The sequence below is a fragment of the Pogona vitticeps genome, chromosome 4 (assembly GCF_051106095.1).
Source record: "Pogona vitticeps strain Pit_001003342236 chromosome 4, PviZW2.1, whole genome shotgun sequence".
NCBI classification, from domain to species: domain Eukaryota; kingdom Metazoa; phylum Chordata; class Lepidosauria; order Squamata; family Agamidae; genus Pogona; species Pogona vitticeps.
The window spans coordinates 109,898,156-109,925,355 of NC_135786.1; positions in this window are offsets into that span (position 1 = coordinate 109,898,156).

Below are 27,200 nucleotides of genomic sequence, written 5' to 3' on the forward strand. Positions count from 1 at the left end.
GAGCCAAGCTTGAAAAAAACTGACTGAATATCTGAAATGTAAGCATGTTCAGATCCTCCACACTTTTAGTGTATAGTGCCCGTATTCCAGGTCATAGTAATATTAATAATTATGCGCTATCAAGTCACTTCTGACTTATGGTGACCCCTTTCATGGGTAGAGAGTACTGAGAAGTGCTTTACAATTTCCTTCTTCTGGGGGCATCCTGGGACTATGCAGTTTTGCCTAAGGCCACTCAGGCGGGGTCTTCTGGTATGCACAGTGGGGAATTGAGCTCCCTAACCTCTGGCTCCGCAGCTAGAAATCTAACTCTCTAAACCAGCCAGCCAGCTATTCCAGGTCATAGCCCTTTGTTTTCCTTATTCACACTTTTAAAAACAAACAACAATAAGAACAACAAACCACTGACCTGCAAACCCAAATACCTGCACAAATCTGATAACAAGTTGGTTCAAGCCACTTCAGAAACCACTTATACTGGATTGGACCCATTCTATACAACCAGTATTTGTATAGGATTCTAGGAAGGACTTGCAGACCTGGCCATGAGATATCCCAAGTTTAGGACATCAAAATTCAACTGCCTTTGGCTGATATTGTCTTATTACCAGGAATTACTTCCTAAAACTAATCTCCAGTTTTGCTAATTGTATGTACAGTATATGTTTCTTTTCCCTTCTGTTCTCTGTCTCTGAAGGAACCTGTATGGAACATGCTTAAAGTTTTCTTGCCTTTCATCCCATTAGATTTTCATATTTAGAATTGTAAAGCAACTACATAATTCTCCCTCACCTTATTTTTTTTTTGTTGCTGTTCTTCAATATTGTGTCAAATGAAGAGTCCCAGAGAACTTAATAAAAAATATAACAGTATCACAACTATTGAATTAAATAAGTTCGCAGCTTGGGTTTCATTCATCCTATTAGAACTAAATATGGATGGGAACATCAGTTTGTTTATGAGAAAAAAATCACCATAGCTTTAATTTGTCTTTTAATATTTAAATTATTGTGTTTTTAATTGTGTGATTTTTAATGTTGTCAGCTGCTTTGGGTCCCTTGTTGGGACATATGCAGCATCTCAATAAAGCTAATAATAACAATATTAACTTGTAGATTTCATTGTATGTGGGAAAGAAAGAACAAGAGGCTTAGAAATTCAAATGAAGAAGAAAGAAAGCAAAACTATAAGATTTTCCTACTACTTACTTGAACTTCTTGTTGCTTCTCCCAACATTCTGTAGATGTGTCACCCAAGGAGGAGACTTCAAATTATCTTTTAGGTTGGGGTGGAGAAAGTGAGGTTTCCTGCCCATTTTTTTATACCTTCGAGAGCTTGCACAACACTCACTCCTCATTGCTTAAGACTTGTTCTGTTAAAACAATTAGACCCAGAGTTCTTTTTTTTTTATTAACTAAAACATAAACATAAACATAAAATACACAAATCAAAATACAATTTAACTGTGTTTTCCCCCCACACCGTAGATGGGACCTTTTGCAATAATCTTCTTCCTCCTTCTATATTTTTCCTCTTCTTTTATTGTTCTCTTCTCCAGAACCGCATTGATTCTTGATTTGGAGCTTTCCCCTTTTCTCTTGTTGATACATATTCCAAGAATCTGCCCCATATTTCATAAAAAATTCTTTTTCAACTCCCCTTTCTTAACCTTTAGATTATAAGTTAATTTATCATTTATAGCTATATTCCATGTTTCATTATACCATTCATCCATTTGGAATTCAGATTTTGATTTCCATTGCCTAGCTATTATTAATCTCCCTGCTGTTAATAAATTAGTTATCAATTCTTTCATCATCTTATCATATTCCACATTCTCAAATATTGATAACAAAGGAATCTCAGGATTCCATTCTATGACTTTTCCACATATATCATTTAATTCTTTAAAAATTTGTTTCCAAAATCTTTCTACTTTTTCACATTCCCACCACATAGGAAAGTGCAGTATGTACCAATTTCCTTCTCACATTTCCAACAGACATTCAGATAACTAGCATTAATTTTATTTAATTTTGTTGGTGTTAGATACCATCTTAGACACAGTTAAAAAATTTCTCTTATTCTCACTGGCATAAATCTTAAAACCCTAATTTTCTACATCTTCCTCCATTCTTTCTCATTTATCCTTTTTCCAAAGTGTTGTTCCCACACTAGCTTCACCCTTTCTTTATCGCTTCTTTCTTCTTCTAAATCGAGCAAGAATTGTAAATTTTACTCACTGTGCCCTTTACTGAATCAGTCATCTGAATGTCTTCATGTGATAATACAAATTGTTCATACTTTGTGTATTCCCTACCTTTGTTATATTTCTTTACCTATTCATTAGTCCATCTTTCTAATTGTATATAGTTCAACCATGAGATATTCTTACTCTGAAGAATGTTTCATTTGTTCTATTGATCTCATTTTGTACAACCAATCTTTCAATCTAATCACTTTTTTTCTTTAAATAACTCGCCATACACTTTCATATTGACAGGAAAATTCTCTATTTCTGTCACTAATCCAAATGGAGAGTTAGATGAGCATAAATTCCTTCTATATTTATACCATATGTTTAACATTGTCTTTAAGAATGGGTTTTTAATTTCACTTATTTTATACTTCTTAACCATACCAAATAAATATTTTCCAATATCTACCTGTATTTCTGATTATTCCATTTTCCATCAAATAACCTTTCTGGGTTATATATAATTTCTCTAATAAACCAACTGATTAGCCAAATAATAATTTTTTTATATTTGGTAAACCTATACCACCTTTTTTATTGTTCTGTACCAATACTTTTTATTTATTCTGGCTCTCTTCCCTTCATTACAGTATTTGTTAATCATTCCTTGCCAAGATTTCAAATCATCCTCTGCTAACTGTACTGGTAACATTCTAAAAAGAAAATTTATTTTTGGCAAGATTTTCATTTTTATCAATGCGATCCTTCCAAACTAAGAAAGTTTAAAATTATTATATTCCTGTAGTTTCTTTTTAATTACTTCCTTTAATTTATTATAATTATATTCCAACATTTTTGTATGTTTTTTTGCAAATCTATACCTAAATATTTAACTGATTTACATATCTTAAAATCATATTTCTCAACAAGCCTTTCTTGTTCTAATTTATTATGATTAAACAACATTAGTTCAGATTTTTGCCAGTTTACACATAATCCATTTTTTCCCAAATTTTTCCAAATGAATTTTAATTCTATCTATACTTTCTAATGGGTTTATCACTGTCAATAAAGAATCATCAGCAAACAGATTAATCTTTATTTTATTATTTTCACCCATACCTTTTATTGTGTCATCATTCCTTATTACATTTCCTAACATTTCAATAATCAAACAAAACAGAACTAGAGAAAGAGGGCAACCTTGTCTAGTGCCTCGGCCTATAGCTGTCTATTCTGTCATTCCGTCATTGACTATTACTACAGTGGTATTTTCCACATATAGTTGGTCTATTATCTCCCTAAATTTCTTTCCAAAATGCCAGCCCTTTAAAAGAATCTTTAATGTTGGCCATTCTACACAGCCAAATACCTTAAAAATATTTAATGATAAGATACCTGCCTTTAATTTATCTTTTTTTATATTATATATAATATTCAAGACTCTCCTAGTTACATTTTCCATTTGTCTTCCCTTTATAATCCCATTCTGATCCTCTTTAATATATTTTGTGATAAACCTATTCATTCTGTTCACAACTATTGCTGTAAATATCTTTGTATCTTGGTTTAATAATGAAATGGGTCTATACAAACTTAGATCTGTTAAATCTTTATTGGGTTTTGGAATAAGAGTTATCAATGAATGTTTCCAAGAGTCTGGTATTTTCTCTCCTTCCAATATCTCATTATAAAGCATTTTAACTTAGGAATCAATACTGATTTAAAAGTTTTATAATATTCTGGTCCCATTCCATCAAACCTGGAGTTTTACCGTTTTTTAATTTATTAATCATCTCTATAATTTCTTTATCTCTTTTTCTAATTCTCTTTTGTCATTCTCTAATAGTTTAATCTTAACATTTTCTTTAATATACTTTTCTATATCTTCTTTCGATACACTGTTCCCTTTATATAAATTTTGATAGAATTCCTATAGTACTGTATCTTTAATTTTTCCTTCATTAGACTACAATGCTTTCCTGTTTTATCTTTAATCACTCCAATTGTACTTTTTGATCTTTTAGTTTGTACTATTCTAGCTAAAAGCTTTGATTTTTTATTACTATATTCCAAAAAAAATCCTCTTTGCATATATCAAGTCCCTCTGGACCCTTTCTAACTCCACACTTTCTAATTCCTTTCTTTTAGCTTGCATCTCTAGTAATTTTTATTATTCCTATCTATAAAATATTTAGTTTCTAGATCTTTTATTGATTTTTCTATTTTCTTCTCTCAATTTTTTTAATTTTACAGGATTCTTTTATTGCAATTCCTCTCAAAACAACTTTCATAGTGCCCCATAACACTCCTATTTTGTTCCCACCTGCCTCATTAATTGACCATATTTCCAACCATTCTTTCTTAACTTTATCCACTACATCTGGATACTGAAAAATATTGGAGTCTATTCGCCATCTCTTTGTTTCTCTATAGTCCTTCTTTACTTCCATCTCCATCACCATCAATGCATGATCCGCTATCTTTATCACATTAATATTTGTATCTGCTACTTTTGAAATTAAATTTTGCGATATGAACATAAAATCTATCCTTGAATAACTATTATGTACAGAAGAGTAGTATGTAAATTTTCTTTCGTCCCCCTTCAATTCCCTCCATCTCTCTCTTAAATTCGTAGTTTTTAACATCTTACTCAAGAGGGTATTTCTTTTGTTCAACTCGTCTTTTTTACATACCAATTTATCCTTTACCTTATCCAGAACCATGTTGAAATCTCCTGCTGTAATCACATATCCCTTTCTAACCTTCTCCATCTCTTTAAACACAATTTTATAAAATTCTCCTTGATTCATATTCAGTACATAGACATTTACTAGTGTATAATCTTCTTCCCTCATTTGGCCCTGAATTATCAAATATCTACCATTACTATCTTTTATTACTTCTTTTACCATAAATTCACAATCTTTAGATATTAATATTGCTACCCCTTTAGATTTGGAAGCCCCAAATCCTTTTTCATAAATGTTTATATTTTTTAATTTCACCTCATTAACTCCATCCTTTAATTGATGTGTCTCTTGTAGATAAATAATGTCAACCTTGTTTTTCTTCAATAGTGATTCTATTCTCCTTCTTTTTGTTACAGTCCATAGGCCTTTCACGTTTAAAGTAGCTACCCTTACATTTTTCCTGATATCTATTCCATATTCTGTCTTTTATTCAGTCCCATTGTGTATTCAGTCCCATTGTGCATCCCACAAAACAACAATAAAGACAAAAACACCTTAAGAAAACCAAATTTACTTATTCCTCTGACTAATCTCCTATCCCTAACTTCCCTCCCTCCACATATAAATTCTTTTCCGCCCTCCCATGTTCCCGCACCTCACTAAAGTTTGACGTGAGCCCTGAGAGGGGGGGGAGACGTCACCACACATGGTTATTATTTTTTTATATTAAAAAATAAAAACCACGAACCAATTGCTGTGTTTAAAAAGGCAGAGAAAAGGAAGACAGACTTAGAGTTCTTAAAGTCTCTAGGAAGCACAATTCACTTATTGAGCCAACTTTGAGGCTCCATGCACCTTCACTTAAAAATAAGTTTGGAAAAAGATGGAAATGTAGTTCTGGTGAAAGTGGGTAGTGAAGCCTCCAGTGGGACCAGGAGGTAGATGCTGATCCCACTGATATTGATCAACCCTGCCTTCAATAGCAGGATTATTTCTGCACTCTTCACAAGCATGCTGAACACAGCACACCAATTTACCTCATTAGACTTCCTGTGTTTCTCCTGAATGCTTGGCTAGACCTGGGAAAAAGGCATAAAATGAGTGAAGAAGATTTCTTTTACTTAATAGGTTACAAATTATCCATGCATGAACAAGAAAATTATTTGCCCTTTATACAGGAAATGCTGAGTCATTGGAACACTCTGTGAATATTTTGTTATTGAATTTGTTTAGTGAAATAATCCCAGGTTTCTTTTTAAGGCAACCTACAAATGAATCCCACACAGAGTTCCATACAGGCACCAATCAGAATCAAAGCTCCTTAGTCATACATGCAGACAATGTGCTTCTGGGTTCCTCTATAAGTGCAACTAAGCACTTATAGGGGTCCCGTGGTTATGGGGTATACATTAGAATGTAGTCTTAAACATCATAAGATGCTGTCAGAACATTAAGAATTTACAGGCCTGAACAGGTCAAGATAGTAGAAATAATAAGCTGCCATATTGTTCACCTGTACAGACTCAGAAGTGCTGAGTCACAGTGACATTAAAGAGGTGTGTCTGAGGATGATGCAACACCTGTCCTGATTGGACAGAAGCATCTACTTGCATGTATATAACTGTACTGTGTATACATGATGTACCTCCTATTCTCCTACCTTCTCTTCTTATCCATTACTTTGCCTCTACTTATATTGTTGCCACGCTGAAGGACTGCTGCTCTGTATATTTGTACATATTGTAAATACACGTGTCTTGCCAAGTAGAAGAGAGTGTGTGCATGTTATTCCCTTCACCAGGATTTACAAGAAGGACTCTGCTAATTACCAGTCTGAGTTAACAGATGCCTCTTCACTCTTAAAGGAAAAGATAGGCTTTCTGGGGGGAGGACAAGGAAACTGTTCCTCTTAATCAATGAGAGAGAGAATAAACCTTGCTGCTACAGTCATCAACATTTTAGGCGCTCTTGTCTTATTCAAATAATTTTCTTGACCAAAGCTTCCTACAATTTTAAATTATTCTGAAAATCCCATTCCAGGATGCAAAAAAGTAGGAGAAGATACTGAGCATAGAAAATGTCATGTAAACAAAACTTTGAAATGCAAACTCTTTTCAGCTTGACCTTCTGCAGGTTAACTGAGAAGGAAACCTCATCCAATTCCATCATTTTGTTTCAGTGAATTCAGTGGAGTTTGGATCACGACCTTTACTAGAAATAGGATGCAATAATAAATGGTAGCAAATCACTGTCTACAGCCCGTGGTATAGAAAGATGTAACTGGGAAATGGACGATACTGCAATTGTGTCAGAAATATCTGGGAAGCTAGAGATTGTGATTTATTTTGACATATGTCAGTACCATAAAAATCCTCAAGAAAGAGAGACAATTATCATTCATGAAATGTCAAATTGCCTAAGGCCGTTGGGGGAACCAAACTGTTCACGTGGAATAAGAATGAGTGTTTACTTATGGAAGAATGCAACTCAAAATATTTTCGAGTTCTAAGCATGCACACAGAAAGAAAATAAAAAGAAAAAAAGAATTAGAAAAGTAATACTGTTTGCAGCAATATGCTTATCTAACCTTGTGCAATACAGTATTCTCGCAATCATTAAACGATAGCATTCCAGGCAGTGACACATACATTTGATTAATGCAAACTTCTTATCCATACAGCTACAAGAAAAATAAATTCATAAAATTCAATAAAATGTTTTCTTCTAAAACGAATATCAATTAAAATAGTATAAAATTTTACTGACTAAATGGCTAAAGTAAAATCCCATGCCAGGTAAGTGAGCCTGACTCTTTCCTCCATATATGGGTCCTTCCATATGCTACACTTTTATGCTAGAATCTAAAGGAGTAACATTTGTATTCTTGGATTACAACTCCCAGGATTGTCCTAGAAGCACAGTTGCATGGGGAATTCTGGGCATTGTAGTCCAAAAACACACATCTGTGCACACCTGTTGGAAACTCTCTAATGCACCCTGCTATTATTGATCAGTGAAGGTTTTCCTAAATCAGACACATTCAATTGTCTGCTTCTTTCCAGGTCTCAGTCTCTATACTTTTGCTGTAATTGTGTATCCTGGTTGCTGGAGAAGGGTTGGTCCACAGGGTACATCAATACTGTGGGCTGGTTCATTATGGCAAGAAACCATGATTTAGCAACACATGAGTGAGCCCGAAAGTGCCCATATGAAATTCCAGATACCTTCAACCCATCTCCTCTCCATCTGTTCCTCCTCATCATCTTAGGGGAACACTTCACTAGAGTTCACTTTACTTCCACAAAAGCTAGATTGCCACTTTGTACAACCGAGAGATCATGGTTGAAAATGAACTGTGATCATTCTCTTAATAAGCCAGAGTTAAATCATGGGTGGTGATGCCAGCTTACAGAACCAAAAAGGATATGTTTTAAACATGAACCATTCTTGATTGATATACAATGGTGAATCAAAATTAAACCCAGAAGAAAGCTTTGTCCCAGCCATGTGGGAAGATGAGAGAGACAGCATAGCTTAGACTCATGGAAGCTCACACACTATGTACTGTTTAACATTGTTAACTGCCACATGTCAGCCAGCCTTATGTAGGCTGCTTCCCTCTAGTAACAGTTCAAGGATAGAGCAAGGCATGTCACCTCTTCCAGGTATTATGGATGAGCCCATCCCTCAGATCAGTACTTTACCTGCCTATGCTTCTTTCATTGCTGGTGGTTGGGAATACTGCAGTGGAGCTCATGAGTGGCAGTTGAAAGTCAAATAAGAAACCAAGGGAATCTCACCAGAAATTACTTTGCAGGTAGAAAGTGATGATTCCGGTCCTAGTCCGTCTACAGATTATGAGACGGACTCAGACTCATCCATATGTGTATAGGACCCAGACTCTGTCGTATTTAGGATATTCTATTGAAATCAATGGAATATAACTGAGTAAAAAATAACTACAAAATGACACAATTTGGTAAGTTAAGAATAACATAATAAACACCATTGCTTTCAGTAGGCCTGGTCTAGATGAGACCTAAGCCCTGTTCAGATGCTACAGTGGGCATACTTGACATGTGTGGAGAATCATTTTGAAGCCCCACCTCCACTGTTACTGATTTCATCATTGTTCTACATGTGGAGACCTACAAATTTAAAGATAAGAACCTTCACTATTTATAGGAGCCATCAACATGAGGAAAATCACCATAGTAGAATGACAGTTACAGACAGCCTTCCCAAATTGATCTTTATGATGTGTGTTTTTAAAAAATGCATATGAGACCCCCTTCATGAGATATGTTTAAAGCTCCCTTAAGTCTCTTTGTTGCATGTGAGATATATAAATAAAATGAATGAATAATCCATGCTCTTTAAATTACTTGTACCTATTGTCTGCAGCTCTCGATTTAAATGTTGTGTTCTAATTAGGTTTTAGTTTTAATGATTCTATGTTGTATTTTAATTGGTTTTTGTTTGTTTGGGAGACATCATCAGAACTTGTATTGTGGGACAGCTCTATAAAGATGGCAAATAAAACAAAATAAAATACAAACAGCAAAGGGTATAGTGAGTGGTGGCAGTGGGTAGATTTGATCCTGTTTGTTCTTACTACAGGAAAACCCACCATAAATTCACATTCCATAGAAAAGGTAGTAAATTAGGGATCAGGGATTTTTTGCAAAGAACAATTGTTGCAAGAACCTTGGTATTTTTACAACATTTAAAAGACGGATTCAAAATTAAACTGTAGAAGCTGTCTTGCAGTGTGAAGAGGTCTGGGATACCACTATCTCCCCTATAGAGCTCCAGTTCTGGGAGGTCAGCTGGAGAGTATTGCTTTATTCTCCTGAGGCCTGCCCTGCAGTTGTTACTATAGGGCATTTAGTGTGGTACCACCCACTACATGGAAGTCTCTTCCCCTGGACATTGGACATGTCATCTCAATTTTTAATTCTTAGGTAAATGTAGAAGACACACATACCTTTTTCTGCAAAAGATTCTGCCTACCATGGGATAATATTAGCTATCATATAATCATTTTTATGTCTTGGGCCCAATTAAATGATTAACCTTGCAAACGTTTTTGATAGGACCACCAGTCACAAAAGGAAAGTATTTTGTGATGTGAGGTGTGGGGGAGAGAGGGTTCATAGGTTGATCCATTGTATGGCTAACAATGAAAGAGAAATACTGTATTTCTTCCACATATACGACCCCCAATGTATAAGATGACCCCCTAATTTGACCCATGCCTGGAGGCGGAGGAGCAGTTAATGGGCAACTTCTCCACCACCTCCGTCTCCTCCTCCTGCTGCCTCCCCTGCCCAATCACCTCTTCCATTGCGACTCCAACTCACCTCCAACTCATGTCGTCACTGCCTTGTCCCGTGCCCGAAGGGAGCACTGGAGGAAGCAATGCGATGGCAGCAGTCAATGGGCAGCAGCAAGAGGCACTGTAGATTGCACAAGAGCTCCTTTGCCTCTACCTCCTGCTGCCTCTGCCACTGGGGGGTGGGGGGAAGGCGGCGACGTGAGCTGGAGGTGAGCCCCGGCAGTCGCACTGGAGGAGGCAATTGGGCAGCAGCGGCAGCAGCAGCATCAAGAGGTACCCAAGCGTGCATGACTGCTCCTTTGCCTCCATCTCCGCCTCCTGCTGCTGCCTCTGTCACCGGAGGGGACAAGATGATGACGTGAGCTCTGGACGAGGCAATTGAGTGGCGGTCAATGGGCAGCAGCAAGAGGCACCCGAGCTCGCACATGTGCTCCTTTGCCTCTGCTTCCTTCTATGTATAAAATGACCCTCAATTTTCCCCCTTATTAGTTTAGGAAAGAGTCATTTTATACATGGAAAAATATGGTAAATGTTTATCAGACAAACATCTATAAATGGACAGATTCCCTTCAGAGCATTTCTATTCACAGTGTTCCATTTCTACCTTCATCAGTTCCATTATTGAACTTATTAGGCAATTTTCATTTTAAAATATATGCTCAAAACACCCAGCTATTAATGTGCAAATAAAAAAACCAAATTCATTACTGAAAAAAAAACTAGAATCTTTTTCTCCCCAAAAGCTTAAGATGCTGGCCAAAATTCTATTACACAGGTTTTGCTGAGCAGCAAGGATGATATTGCCAGGGGCAGATTGCCACTGATTAAAAGCTTCCTTTTTCAGGGAGTACCTGTCTCATTGCTTGCAGCCATATCTCTTTCCTCTGAGTTGCGAAGGTCATGGATCCAATCCCAGTTCAATGTTTCTGTACTTCACTTTTACACTCTAGCAGAGAACACACACGGTGAAAGGAAACACGGAGATGCTAGCGATATTAATGACAATAATGGACCAAAGCCCTCCATTGTTGGTAACACCAAATGTAAGTTGTTTATGTCCTGCTGAACAGCTCAGTGGTTTATGTGTCTGGCTGCGGAGCCAGAGGCTGGGAGTTCGATTGCCCATTATACCTCCTTGACAGGGGCTGGACTCACTGATTCATAGAGTACCTTTTAGCTCTGCAGTTCAAAGATTATGGTGTTGACGATAATGGATTCTGGCTTATACTACTAAACAGTGACGCACAGTCCAAATGTAGGCAGCAGAAAGAAGAGCAAGATGTATGGATAGCTCTCTGGTGATTTTCATTAAGTTATCAAGAACTTTTAACATCTAATTGCTTATGGGTTTCAGTGGGCAAGTTGTCTCTTAGGACCTCTGTGTTCCCCTAAGTAACACAGGGCATTGTAGTTCAAATTTCTGACACAGGTGTCCAGTCTTTAAAATTTCAAGGAAAAAAAAAATAAGAATCCACCTCTGCCATGTCTTGACATGAGTTAACCACATAATCGCACACATCCCACCAAGAGCTAGCCAGGTATCTCTTAGGCTTCAGGTTCCTCACATGTAACTAGGGAAACCTTTAGCCCTGCCTATGGCTGGAGCCAGCTGTGGCAATCACTAAGTCTAGTTTTTCATCATTATCGTTCAAAAAACCCTGAAAGAACTTTCAAAGGCAAAAAGGAGGGGAAATGGCAAGGAAAGAAAGTAAATGGAAGAAAAATGCTTTCTGGCAGGAAGCACACTGCTGTGGTATTTTAAGAGGCTAGCCTGCAGGTCCTATTACAATGAAACAACTGAAGCTCAATTCCCAGTGACACGTTTTTAGGTCAGATCTTCCAGTCACAGAAATTAGGGCATGATATGCATACCAGAAAGTGTGAGGTAGGATGACTGGCTTTCTAAACGAATTCCCCTGAAGGGGAGCAAAACAAGAAGTCCAAAGCGTGGGAGCAATATCAGAGACTTCTACAGTCTACTATACTCACTCAACAACTATGGGCTGATTTTGGTGGCACTGAATCAAAAGACATTTCTGTACGAAGGCAATCAAGGCCTGACAAATGTGTGCTTGTTACAGAAATGCAAGGCCTGGTATCCTCCATTTGCTTCTGTTTTATGTTTACAGGCAAATCTCTCTGTAATCCTATCACAGTGTGTGGAACTAAACCTCACAAGAAACATTGCTGTGCTGCCAAACACAATGGCATAATGTTGTGTTCCTCTAACCCCTCTGTAATGTGCACTACCAGATATGCTATGGCCTATGACAGTGCATTGTGTTTTCCTGCCACTGTGTCATACTGGTTGTGCTAGTGTCTCTGGAAATTCAGAGTGTAATGTTAGAAGAAAAGGATTAGATAAATTATACAAAGTGTTACTGCTAAGGGTGCAAGGGGAGAGCTCCACCAAGGATGGCCAGTGTCACTGTTTCTCTTGATGCACTCACAGTGGATGCCCAAGAGCTTTATCTTAGTGGTGTAGCTATCATACAGAGCAAAGAAACGTCTGCATAAAGCCCTCAAGTGGAGCAGGGGCCCAGCAGGTCTCCACAGACAGCTGAGCCTAGGCCCTCTGTAATGTATTGGCATTCCAGCCTTAATGTGACAGGAAAGGGAGGGCAACGCACCGCACAGGGTTTTGGGCTTTACAGACAGTTCCTCCTGTGCAGATCTATTCCAATCTGGGCAGATGTTTAAAATGACATTAGAAATACTAGCTAGGGCTGGGTTCTACTGGGTTGTCATCAACATTCTGAATAATCCTTTAAGATTCTGAACAGGCCTTACAGACTAACTGCACCGTGCCTTGTCTCTTTTGATGCCATCGAAATAGGTAGATGTTTCTGTCAGTTTTTGTGACAGGCATTAACACTTTTTAATTAAGATCTTGGTGGTTTATGGTAAAACTGCTTCACAGATACTTGTTTGGAAATCTTCTCTTGATATACAGAAATATATCTATACCTTTACAGTGGATGTGCCCATTATTTGTGTGATTACTTGCCATCTTCCACCTTTTCACCTGTGAATTGTTCAAAGTGACTTAAATAGCTGGTATCCAATTCAGAAAAGAGCTCCTTAGTTCACATCTGTTGTTGTTACGTGCTGTTGTAACACTTTTACATGGTTGGGTATCCATAACATAGAAGAATTAGCTCCACGTGTAGTCTTCAAAACCCTAAAATAAAATATCAATTCAGTTGCATATATGTGAATTTACTATGTTTATTCACCTCGCCAATGCAAACATATGGAAATTATACTTAGACCAAGTTGGCAAGGGTCTTAGCAGTCTAAGTGACAGCAGCAGCTCTAAACTCTTCAGCTCTCCCACTCTTTCTAATTCAAATCTCTTACTCACAGCCCCACTCTTTCTTAGTCCCACTTCTTTGGCCCAAACCAAATATTCATAGGAATTACACCATCAATTTGGAACCTACGTATACAAGTTGTAACAGGGCTTTTAAGGTAAATGAGATATCTAAGGGTGGTTTTACCAGCTCCATGACTCCAGTTAGTTTCCATGGCTGAACAAGGATTGAATCCTGAGTTCTTGTCTATCACTTTGTCCGCAACGTCAACACTGGGTATCCCATGAACTGACAGGCTTCAAGGTTGCCAGGGTCTAGGGGTAGGTTGAGGGCTCAAGGAATTGTTGTGTTTCAAAGGTGTCCAATTAGAGAGACTAGTAGTCTCAGGCTGAACAGAACAGGAAGAGGAGATAGTTTGATGTTTGTGTATGATCTGCCTTTAAGCTTGGTTAACTATACCCATCCATTGTTTCCATGGCTCACTTACTTGGCATTAGGGTGTTAGTCAATCAATCAGTTTATTGTGAAGGTCCTTTGACCAATCATGCATGAGGGTGTTTTTAACAGACGTCATGCTTGTGCAAGGCTGGCATTTTAAAAAGCCAAGAGCAAGGGAAGGGGTTTGAGGAGATATCCAATGGATGGTTATACTTGGACCCATTGTTTCATTTGGAGCATGGCAGGAAGTGGAGCACCGGCAACATGACCCATAGGTCCCAGAAGCAACATAGAACATGAAACTTCATGCTGTCATTCATTTGTGGCTGTGAAAGGACCCACATCTAAATTTAAGCCTGACTATGGGTGTTTTGATTTCTTCTGTTAGGTAAGATAGTGGGAAGGTGGGCTGGAATGATAGTGTTTGGGCCCACTCTGCATAAAGAAATATTAATTGGGGCAGGGCTGGGGAGCCTCAGGCCTAGGGGCTGAACCTGCTCAAACCTGGGGTCCTGTTTTAGCCTCCTGGCCTATGATGCCACCATTTGACGGACTACCCAGCTTTTAATAGTTCAGTGTTGTTGTTTTTAAAACTCAGTTGGGAAGTATGCTTCAAAACCCAATTGTTTTTGTGCTCTTGTTTTGAATATGTATTACATAAATTGTGTTTATCATATATAAAATGCAATAAAAATGTAAAAGCCTTCTTATGATGATATAGCAGTTTTACGATACTGGTGCCTGACTAATAGTTGTGTAGAAATCCAATTCATGATGGAACATTAAAAAAAGCTGCTACACTTTTATGACTTGATTTTGTAATAGGAAAAAAGGTTTTTTATGAAAAAGATGCTTAAATCAAATGGTTTTGCAAATGTTTCAGCAAATAAACATATGACTAAAATGTGGCTAAGAGTTTCAGACTGTTTCAATAAGCCACAATACTGCCAGGACCAATCTTGAGTCAGATGCTCAGAGAGCGGTTTGAAATAATGAACATGGGCCATGAAAGCCATGCGGGTCAGTGAAAATGTCATCTTTGGAGAAGGATGTAGGACTTGGAAAGTGAATCATGGAAACTCTGTGATCCATAATCAGTATCCTCACCCCCTGGGCCCACTGAGTTGCAGAACTCCTTCCATCAAAATTAGAAGCAACCGAACCATTTTTTAAAATAAATTTGTTTGTTTTGCTGAAACAAAGCACAGACATTCACTTTGTTATTATTATTATTTAAGAGAACCAACCCCCCCGGAGACTTTTAGAAAAATATTTGCTCTTATTAAAATATTCAAATGGGAAGAGAGATTCCCAGATTTTTTTTGGGGGGGGAACATACTCCCAATGAGTCCATGTGGCTAGTGAGCCACAAGACCTCCTCTCTTGATGTGAGGCACAATACAGTTGTGCCCCACTTTACAATTGCCCCGCATTACAATGAAACCGCATTACGGTGGCGTTTTTGCGATCGCTTTTGCGATCACAAAAGGATGGTCTGAATAGGATTTTTTTTTTTTTGCTTTGCGATGATCAGTTCCCTGCTTTGGGAACCGATTCTTCGCCAAATGACAATTTTCCTACAGCTGAGCGGCAGTTTCAAAATGGCCACCGGGTAAATAAAATGGCTCCCCGCTGTTTTCTGGGATGGATTCCTCGCAAGACAGCCACCGAAAATGGCCGCCCAATGGAGTTTTTAGCCCATTGGGACACATTAAATTGGTTTTAATGCATTTCAATGGGTTTTTTATTTTCACATTACGACGTTTTCGTTCTACAGCGATTTCGCTGGAACGAATTAACGTCATCATGCAAGGCACCACTAGAAGACAGATAGCTTTCCAAGGCACATTGCAGATGGGTAGACATATGTTTCATACATGGAAAAAACAAGAGGAGATTTGCTCCCCATTCCAGCCTCCTGTTTTTCACACTGGGCAAACAGCTGCCTTTGGGAAGCCCACAAGCAAGACCTAAATGCTCGGCTCTTCTCCCATTCCTGCTCCTCAGCAGCTTGCATTCAGAAGCATAAGTATGTTTCCTCTGAACCTGAAGGTTCCATATAGCAACTGTTAGTAGTCCTACCCACCATAATAGCACCAAAGGGAATAGCAATAGGGGGATTGTTCCTTCCTAACTGCATTGGATTCTGCTGATTTGCTAGCAGTACACAGTTGAATTACGCCCTATACATTCCCCTCTTTTTAAAAAGATGATCATTGCCAGATATTCCTTAAGAGGGCTGGAGTGAGCTTTAAACACTGTGGAACTGAAGCACCTTTGCCCTTACTTCTCTTTCTTTTCTTTGCTGTTTACCCTGAGGTATGGAGACTGAATGTGCTATAAATCCAAGAAATATAGAAATGCAGAGGTTTAACTGGTAAGAACAGAGATGACACTGTGATCTCTGGGATTGCTCCTGACCCCCAGGGTCAATAAAACCGGAAGAAACATCTACTTCTAATACAGAGCACTGGATTAAGGTAGATCAGCAAGACAAATGACTTTTCGCAAGACAACACCTCTGTTTGAACACATCACTAGGAAATATTCTCTTTCTTTCTTTTTGCTAAAATAAGGGACTTCATAATTTATCATCCACAATATAAGCACATTCCGTTTAAGGTTGGTCCTAGCAGGAGGTACTCAATTGAATCATTCATGTATAAATGTCATCATGAAACCATATTATGGTGTTTAGTATGATAAAGCTAGGCTTCAATTCATATCTTCAATAAAATGCCTGTGCATAAGGTACACATGACTTCTTTCTGTTTCCAAATATATCTGTGTTTCTAATTCGATTACTTCCCAAAGCACTAACAATAACATTAGTAGTAACAGTAACAGCAGCAGTAGTAGGAAGAAAAAGAAGAGGGGGCTGAACCCATTTCAATAACATTTAGATCCAATGATGGCACTGTGAAGGAAGCATTTCCTTCAACTAGAGATGGACATGAACTGTAGTTCTGTGGTTCAGCAGTTTATCCACACAACTGTTCTGCCTCTTCTAGCAGACACCCATTCAGAGGCAGTGGTGTGGCTCTTCAGCCCTGCCTCCTTTGGATGCTGTCTTTGAGTGGGTACTGCCAGAGAAGGTGGGACAAGAGAACAGGCACCCACAGAACAGCTGTGTGGCTAAACTGCCAAACCTCAACAAAGTGCAGAACCGCCCATCCCTGCACTCAACTAAGTGCTGTCCCCGCTGCTTTGTGCGTAGGGTAAACATCTCCAAAGGTTAAGGCAAAAAACCCAAAATAAAACAAAAAAATGCTGATATCAAATCTACAGTCTTTATTATTATTATTATTTATTATTTATTGGACTTATATACCGCCCCATAGCGCTACAAGCACTCTCCGGGCGGTTTACAATTTTTTTTTTAATTATACAGGCTACACATTGCCCCCCCACCAAGCTGGGTACTCATTTTACCAACCTCGGAAGGATGGAAGGCTGAGTCAACCTTGAGCCGGCTACCTGGGATTTGAACCCCAGGTCGTGAGCACAGTTTTAGCCGCAGTACAGTGTTTTAACCACTGCGCCTTTGTGCTAAATTGGCCTTATTTGGAACTCCAGGCACTAAAGACAAACTGTGTCTTGATCCAGAATAAGTTCTTGGAGGATGACATTGCTCACATCTGAGCTCACCCTATGACACCGTCCTTCACTGATTGTGTTACTGTGTTCCTGTGCAATGGCAAAATGGGTTTTGCAGGGAGAATATAACTGAATTTTCAAATGTGGCCCACCTCCTAAGCTATGAATGCAGAACTTGTTGACCTGGGCAATAACCAAGCAGGTATAAAATTACAGTTGAGACGTCACACTCAAATTCAGCCAGGTATTGGGATAGGCTGCCTTGAACCTGGGGACAGATACCACGGATAACTGCCTGCTCTCTTTCAAACATTCTCCTGAGGATTTCCTTCCCCATGTCCTATTTCTAAGGTAGTGGAGGCAACACTTAGTTAATGGCAGTGCTCCCTTGCCATGTCACAGAGCCATAATTCGATAATTGCATTTTTTATGGGTACAATCCTGCCACTGATTTGCACTCCTATACCCTGTTATTACAGCTGCCTCAGGGTTCCCCTCCCCATTGATTAAATAACATGTGTGTGCATTTGTTAAATGTATACTAGGCTTCTGGATACTTCAGTGGTGGCAGTTCGATTCCCCACTGTGCCTCACTGACAGGAGCTGGACTGGATGATCCATAGGGTCCCTTCCAGCTCTGCAGTTCTAAGATTTTCATTATTATTTTATGAAACCCTTTGTACACATTCATGAAGCACATTTTTGTACATTAATTAATCAGAATTTTGCAAATGCACAGACCGCTGATTGCAAATTCTCTTTGAATACATGTTAAGTTTTGTGATTTGCAATTGGGTCAGCTCATATAAAATCATACAAGCAATGAATTTCTCCCAACCCCATTCATAAGGCATACCTAGTGTCATGTATGCATCTCCAAGGCATATTGAAAACTATCATGAGCAGTGATGTTAAGTTTGGTATTTCATGTGCTTGTTGAAGCTCTTTGGGAGATATTGCCCAGTCTTGAATATTCTCTGGCTTAAAGTCCATGGCAGTATATTTTTTACCTAAAACGAGTACTGAAATATACTGATGACTTTTTGGCCTCTTGCCTGCTTTACCTCCATCACATTTTTCTGCTTCATTCACATCATGCTCAGCTTCATTATTCCTCTCTAGAGATTGATTGCTTGATTGATTGATTGATTGATTGATTGATTGATTGATTGATTGATAGTGGCAACTCACACCATTTTAGACTTTTTAAGAGTGGCAGTCGTGTTACTCTCACAGCAAAAACAACAGTGATGTAGTATCTTAATGTTAATATTTAAGAAAAAGAACTCTTTTTCATGTAAGTTCTGCAGCATAAGGCTGGTATCATCAGCCAGAGAATTTGTTTTAGAAACTCAACATTTCCTCTTCCCATCTAGAGGCTCCCACAGACCTGAGTAATCATTTTCATTGTTGGGAACCTGTGAGGGTCACAGGACAGGAGGAAGTCTTTAACAAAAATCACTGCAACTGGTGAAGTCACTGAAGAATTTAGACAAGATTTCATCAAAGATGCTGCAAGACAGCTTTTTTCTCATCATTTGGTTCACATATCTGGAAGTTGAGTCGTGGAAACTGGGGTTCTTTCTTGTTAGGTGGACTAAAGAAGCTGCTTGGATGAGTAGCGAAACGTTTCAACCTAATAAGAAATAAGTCCAGTTGCCATGACTCAATTTCTAGATAACCACACCTGGATGACTGAGAATCTTCACAGACATTTTTTTCACAGTGTTACAGCATTTGTGAATGTTCTAAGAGTTTCCTATAACATTACCTTTTTATAATTGAGTTTCTAGGTGATTTAGCCTGGGGACTTTTTAACACTTCACTTTATCTCTTAGCCAAAGTGCTACATAAGCTGTCATCATAGACACCCATAAATAAAATTGCAAGGTAGGCTGCCATCATATCTGAAGGCAGTATAAGGATGTAAATCTTTACTTGTTTCGCTCTCACATGTGCCCTTGCTATAAACTCATCATCATCATCATCTTAGAACTGCAGAGCTGGAAGAGACCCTATAGATCACTAAGTCCACTCCCAGTCAAGGAGGCACTGTGGGGAATTGAACTCCCAACCTCTCCTTAAACCACTGAGCAATCTAACAGTTCCATTTATATAAACTCCTCAAGCATGAGGATGAGGAGCCAAAGAATTGTTTTGCTTCCACTACAACTGGCAAGGTATTTTGTGATATTCTTTCTTAAAACCTTTATTGGCATTAAAAGGGGATAAAACAGCAGTAACGATTTATGTCATAGTGTTACAAACCAAGAAGGACGGTCGTGAAGGTAAGAACTGGGAAGGTGATGCGGGGGGAGGATGGGGCAGGGGATTTGACTTGGAGACCGCTAAAAGAAAATCCGCTACCACGCTAGTGATGGTCGCCGAGTAATCGCTTAAAAGGGTGGGGAGGGGGTCAGCTAGGGAAACAAAAAGAGACGACAGAAGGGGTTCAAGGATGTTGTTTCTTAAATGTTGATGAGTCGGGCAGCGGAATAATATGTGGTCTAGGGTATCGGGCTCAGATGAGCAAGAGAGACAGAGTCTATTGATGCGTGGTATGTTTGCAAATCTTCCAAAGTGAACAGCTGATGGGAAAATGTTTAGTCTTGCTAGCATAAAAGCCCTCCTTTTACTTGGATTAATTAATTTACAAAAATAGTTTGAGGGTCTACCGAGTGAAGGGGAAAGGCCGAAGAAGTGAGGGGAACAAATAGGATTTAAATTGGGGAGTAATAAATTGAGTTCCTGTTGCCAGAGTTTAGATTTGATGATTTGATAGGCTCTGTGAAGGGTGGTGTCTGAAAGAGATACGGGGGAGAAGTCCAAGGATGCGAGCTTAGCATCAAGAGTACTGAACCACTTGGATGAAAAGGGATCTTTTAGTAGGTCATTGAGTATGGAATCTGGTTGGGTATTGAGGTGTAGCCTAAGCCAAAACTTGAGGGTTAGGGACCAAGCGATAGTAGAGGGAAGGTGCATGCCTAATTCGAGTATCAATGTGGACAATCTAATTAGGTTTGGGACTCCAAAAATCCTTCTGAGAAAGGAGGCAGCAACTTTATCAAGGTCTTGATTAGCAGCCTCGATCCAGATTGGGGCTCCATATAGCAGCTGGGAGAGGATTTTGATTTGAAATATATGGAGAGCAGCCGGAATGTACTGGTTGCCACTGTTGAAGTGGAAACGGGCGACTGCATTTAAATGTGGCATGGCAGACGAAATGGCAGCTTTACAATGGTGAGTCCAGCTGAGTCGGGAGTGGAAGGTGATCCCCAGATATTTGAAAGTCTGGACTTGCTGGAATGATAGATTACCAATCTTCCAGGCTGTCGGGGCCCAGGATTTCGAGAAAACCAGGATTTTTGTTTTCTCGGAATTGATTGATAATTCATTGGAGAAGCAGTATTCTTGGAAAGAGGATAGCAGAAGTCGGAGGCCAGGTTTAGTGACAGACAGCAGCACTGCGTCGTCTGCATAAAGAAGAATAGGTACAGGGACACCATTGAGAGAGCGAGGGGAGGTTCCAGAGCTAGGAAGAGCGGGAGGCAGATCTGCAAGGAATAGATTGAAAAGTGAAGGGGCAAGTATACACCCTTGGCGGACTCCTTTGTTGATAGGGATTTCACCAGTCATGGACCCTGCGCCATCGAGGCGAATCCGGCACGAGTTGGAAGAGTGAAGGCGTTGGATCAGGAAGAGAAGGCGGGGGTTGATCCCCCAATTGGACAGTTTCTTCCACAGTATGTCCCTATTGATTGAGTCAAACGCTCCTCTAAGATCAATAAAGGCCGTGTACAATCTGGCTCCATAATGAACGGAGTATTTTTCCGCGAGAAAGGATAGTGTGAAGGCGTGGTCAACTGTGGAAGCACCTGGGCGGAAACCTATTTGTTCTCTGCCCGGGAGGGCTTTTCAAAGTGCCCAGGTTGTGAGTCTGTTGAGTAGTAGTTTGGAATAAAGCTTCCCAATGGATGAGAGGAGGCTTATTGGTCTGTAGTTGTTCGGTGAGGCAGGGTCGCCCTTTATGTAAATGGGTACAATAGTTGAGGATAGCCAGGCGTGAGGGAAAAGACCTGAATGGTTGATTAATGTGAATAGGTTGGATAAAGGCCCCGACCACCATGAGGGGTTGCTTATGAGGATTTCAGATGGAATGTCATCAGGACCTGGTGCTTTCCCAGTTTTCAAAGTATTAATAAGTTCTTCCACCTCATTCGGAGTGACCGGTGGCCATTCCGGTAGGTCTGGGGGATGCAGGATCGGGTCGTTATGTGTAGTTGGAGCTGTAAAGATTCTAGAAAAGTGAGCAAGTAGAAGCAGGAATGGGAGGTGAAACATTACGAGCTAATGGGGAGTTAGTGCGGGAAACCAGGGACCAGAAAGCTTTATGATTGTTGGAGTGGATTGCATCATGGAGTAAATTCCAGTTGTGTTGGGCAAATAAGTGCTTCTTTTCTTCTAGGAGGAGTCGGCAAGTTTTCCTCAGATGGAAGTATGATTTTAAAAGGGCCGGGGAAGGGTCACGGCGGACTAAGAGGAAAAACTGCCTGACACATTTCTTGGCATTCAAGCATTCTGTGTCAAACCAGGAAGGAGGATGTTTATGGGAATTGGTAGAAGAGGATGCTCTAAGGGACTGGACGAGTGCCTTGGCAAGGGACTCGTAGGTCGCAATCGCTGTAAGGGGAGAGTTGGTCTCAGTCAGTTTCAGATTAGAATTAGTAGAGTCTGTCGTACTCAGCCAAACGTTGAAAGCTTCCTCCATCTTAGGGGACCATTTGAGACGAGGTATAGGTTTTGGTCGAGGGTCCTTTGATCTCATGTTGAGGATTTGAAAACTTAAGACGAGATGAATGGGTAAATGGTCACTTTCAGAACGAGAGTCAATAGTGAAGTCTGAACAAGAGAAGAGGAGGAGAACTGTTTTTTGGGGGGGTTGTGTTTTTTTTGGGGGGGGAAGTATGCAAAATTGCACTGATAATGTTTAACACAAAGGAACACAAATTAGGCAAAATGGCTTTATTTTTAAAAAGGCCTTTGTTTGTTTGTTTGTTCAGTCGTTTAGTCGTGTCCAACTCTTCGTGACCCCATGGACCAGAGCACGCCAGGCCCTCCTATCTTCCACCGCCTCCCGGAGTTGTGTCAAATTCATGTTGGTTGCTTCGATGACACTGTCCAACCATCTCATCCTCGGTCGTCCCCTTCTCCTCTTGCCTTCATACTTTCCCAACATCAAAGTCTTTTCCAAGGAGTCTTCTCTTCTCATGAGATGGCCAAAGTACTGGAGCTTCAGCTTCAGGATCTGTCCTTCCAATGAGCACTCGGGGTTGATTTCCTTTAGAATTGATAGGTTTGTTCTCTTTGCAGTCCAGGGAACTCTCAAGAGTCTCCTCCAGCACCACAATTCAAAGGCATCAATTCTTCGGCGGTCAGCTTTCTTTATGGTCCAGCTCTCACTTCCATACAACACTACAGGAAAAACCATAGCTTTGACTATTCAGACTTTTGTTGGCAAGGTGATGTCTCTGCTTTTTAAGATGCTGTCAAGGTTTGTCATTGCTTTCCTCCCAAGAAGCAGGTGTCTTTTAATTTCGGGGCTGCTGTCTCCATCTGCAGTGATCATGGAGCCCAAGAAAGTAAAATCTGTCACTGCCTCCATATCTTCCCCTTCTATTTCCCAGGAGGTGATGGGACCAGTGGCCATGATCTTAGTTTTTTTGATGTTGAGTTTTAGACCATTTTTTGCACTCTCGTCTTTCACCCTCATTACAAGGTTCTTTAGTTCCTCCTCACTTTCCGCCATCAGAGTGGTATCTGCATATCGGAGGTTGTTGATATTTCTTCCTGCAATCTTAATTCCAGCTTGGGATTCCTCCAGTCCAGCCTTCCGCATGATGTATTCTGCATATAAGTTAAATAAGCAGGGTGACAATATACAGCCTTGTCGTACTCATTTCCCAATTTTGAACCAATCCGTTGTTCCATATCCAGTTCTAACTGTTGCTTCCTGTCCCACATATAGGTTTCTCAGGCGATGGATAAGGTGGTCAGGCACGCCCATTTCTTTTAGGACTTGCCATAGTTTGCTGTGGTCCACACAGTCAAAGGCTTTTGCATAGTCAATGAAGCAGAAGTAGATAGTTTTCTGGAACTCTCTGGCTTTCTTCATAATCCAGCACATGTTGGCAATTTGGTCTCGAGTTCCTCTGCCCCTTCGGAATCCCGCTTGTGCTTCTGGGAGTTCTCGGTCCACATACTGCTGAAGCCTACCTTGTATGATTTTGAGCATAACCTTGCTGGCGTGTGAGATGAGTGCAATTGTACGGTAGTTGGAGCATTCTTTGGCACTGCCCTTCTTTGGTATTGGGATGTAGACTGATCTTTTCCAGTCCTCTGGCCACAGTTGAGTTTTCCAAACTTGTTGGCATATTGAATGTAGCACCTTAACAGCATCATCCTTTAAGATTTTAAATAGTTCAACTGGAATGCCATCACCTCCACTGGCCTTGTTGTTAGCCAGGCTTTCTAAGGCCCACTTGACCTCACTCTCAAGGATGTCTGGCTCTAGGTCAGCAACTATATTGTCTGGGTTGTCCGGGATATCCAAAACTTTCTGATATAATTCCTCTGTGTATTCTTGCCACCTCTTCTTGATGTCTTCTGCTTCTGTGAGGTCCCTTCCATTTTTGTCTTTTATCATGTCCATCTTTGCACAAAATTTTCCTCTAAGATCTCCAATTTTCCAGAACAGATCTCTGGTTTTTCCTTTTCTGTTATTTTCCTCTATTTCTTTGCATTGTTCATTTAAAAAGGCCCTCTTGTCTCTCCTTGCTATTCTTTGGAAGTCTGCATTCAATTTTCTGTAACTTTCCCTATCTCCCCTGCATTTTGTTTCCCTTCTCTTTTCTGCTATTTGTAAGGCCTCGTTGGACAGCCACTTTGCTTTCTTGCATTTCCTTTTCTTTGGGATGGTTTTTGTTGCTGCCTCCTGTACAATGTTACGAGCCTCTATCCAAAGTTCTTCTGGCACTCTGTCCACCAAATCTAGTTCCTTAAATCTGTTCTTCACTTCTACTGTGTATTCGTAAGGGATTTGGTTTAGATTATACCTGAGTGGCCCAGTGGTTTTTCCTACTCTCTTCAGTTTAAGCTTCAATTTTGCTATGAGAAGCTGATGATCAGAGCCACAATCAGCTCCAGGTCTTGTTTTTGCTGACTGTATAGAGCTTCTCCATCTTTGGCTGCAGAGAATATAGTCAATCTGATTTCGATGTTGCCCATCTGGTGATTTCCATGTGTAGAGTTGCCTCTTGTGTTGTTGTTGTGATGACCAGCTTGTTCTCTTGACAAAACTCTATTAGCCTTTGCCCTGCTTCGTTTTGAACTCCAAGGCCAAACTTCCCTGTTGTTCCTTTTATCTCTTGACTCCCTACCTTAGCATTCCAGTCCCCCAGAATGAGAAGAACATCCTTCTTCGGTGTCAATTCTAGAAGGTGTTGTAAATTTTCATAAAATTGTTCAATTTCAGTCTCCTCAGCAATGGAGGTTGGTGCATAAACTTGGATTATTGTGATGTTGAAAGGTCTGCCTTGGATACGTATTGACATCATTCTATCATTTTTGAGATTATATCCCATTACGGCTTTTCCCACTCTTTTGTTGACTATGAGGGCTACTCCATTCCTTCTACGGGATTCTTGCCCACAGTAGTAGACATGATAATCATCTGAGTTGAAATCACCCATTCCCATCCATTTTAGTTCACTGATGCCCAGAATGTCGATGTTTATTCTTGCCATCTCCTGTTTGACCACCTCCAGCTTACCAAGGTTCATAGATCTTACATTCCAGGTTCCTATGCAGTATTTTTCTTTCCAGCATCGGACTTTCCTTTCACTTCCAGGCACGTCCACAGCTGAGCGTCCTTTCGGCTTTGGCCCATCCACTTCATCAGCTCTGGAGCTACTTGTACTTGTCCTCCGCTCTTCCTCAGTAGCATGTTGGACGCCTTTTGACCTGAGGGTCCCATCTTCCAGCGTCATATCTTTTAGCCTTTTGTTTCTGATCATGGGGCATTCTTGGCAAAGATACTGGAGTGGAATTGCCGGTTCCTACCCCAGGTGGATTGCATTTAGTCAGAACTCTCCACTATGACCTGTCCGTCTTGGGTGGCCCTGCACGGCATAGCCCATAGCTTCTCTGAGTTACTCAAGCCCCCTCGCCACGACAAGGCAGCAATCCATGAAGGGGAAAAAGGCCTTATATGTATTTAAGGTTAATTACACACACACACACACACACACACACGTATACAGTGGTGCCTCGACTTACGAACTTAATCCGTGCTGGAATGGAAGTCGAAATGTTTGTAAGTCGAAGCACCATTTCCCAAAGGAATGCATTGAAAAATGATCAATCCGTTCCAGCTGAAGAAAAAAAATCCCCCCCAAAAGTAAAAAGAACACACCAAGCCCGGTCAGAAGGCGCTCCATTGCTGAGATTTAAGAAGAAAAAAACCTCCGAATACAAACACTGAAGCCACCTCCGTTGCTGAGGTTTAAGAAGAAGAAAAATCTCCAAAAATAAACAGCAAAGCCACCAACAACACAGCACAGAAACATACCCGCCCCAGCCAAAACCCACCCAGAACAGTTTTTTAAAAGAAGAAAACAGCAGCTTATCTCCCTGCAGACACTCACTCTGAAGCAGAAGGAGGCTCTCCCAAGCCTCTGACCACGACACACTCTTTAACTGCCAAAAGTGAAAGAGCTACAGTACAAAGCAGCCTTGTCGCCACCTACAGTTAGATATCTGAATTGCCCGCCTTTTCCCCCTGCCTTTTTTTCTGTTCATGAGTGGAAGCTCCGTTCACAAGTGGAAGCAAAATGTTGCAACCGGAGATGTTTGTAAGTCGAAATGTTTGTAAGTAGGGACGTTCATAACTCAAGGCACCACTGTATATTTGCATAGATTTCATAACCCGCTTTTTAGTATTCCAGTTACTTGAAACTGTTAGATGGAGGGGAAAGTGAAATGCTTGCAATCTCATTAATTTATGTGGAATGAAAGTAAACAGGTGGAAATCTGAAGAATGAAACATAGACATTCTTCACTTTGATTGTTTGGGGCTACTACATGTTTTAATTTTTTATTTTTAGTATTTAAAGTGAACTGAAAGGGTCTAACATTATCACCTCCGAGATCTATCACACCTGCATTTCCAGGCAGGTCTGGTCATCATTTTTTTTTTCATGTCAGGAAAGACCATTGATTAGGGGAAGTTTTCGCATTGATCTGTTTCACTGTTTTCCGGGATCCTCCTTCAGTTTGCTTGTTTCCATTCCTATTTGATGGATCTCAGTACACTCAGACAGTCATATAAGACTGAACAATGATTGCTTTTCTGTCTCTCTGATCTTAACAGCATAGCTTGATGGCCAGAGAAAAGCCAGGGAATGGAGGAAGAAAGAGAGATTAACTGAATGTTTAATTACTGCCCCAGTTTTGCCTAACTATGTACAGTATGGCAGAAAGAAGAAAATCATGTTAAAGGCTAGGGCAGGAGACCTGGATGAAGAATCATGAAGAATCATGAAGCATAGCAGGAAGAACCTACT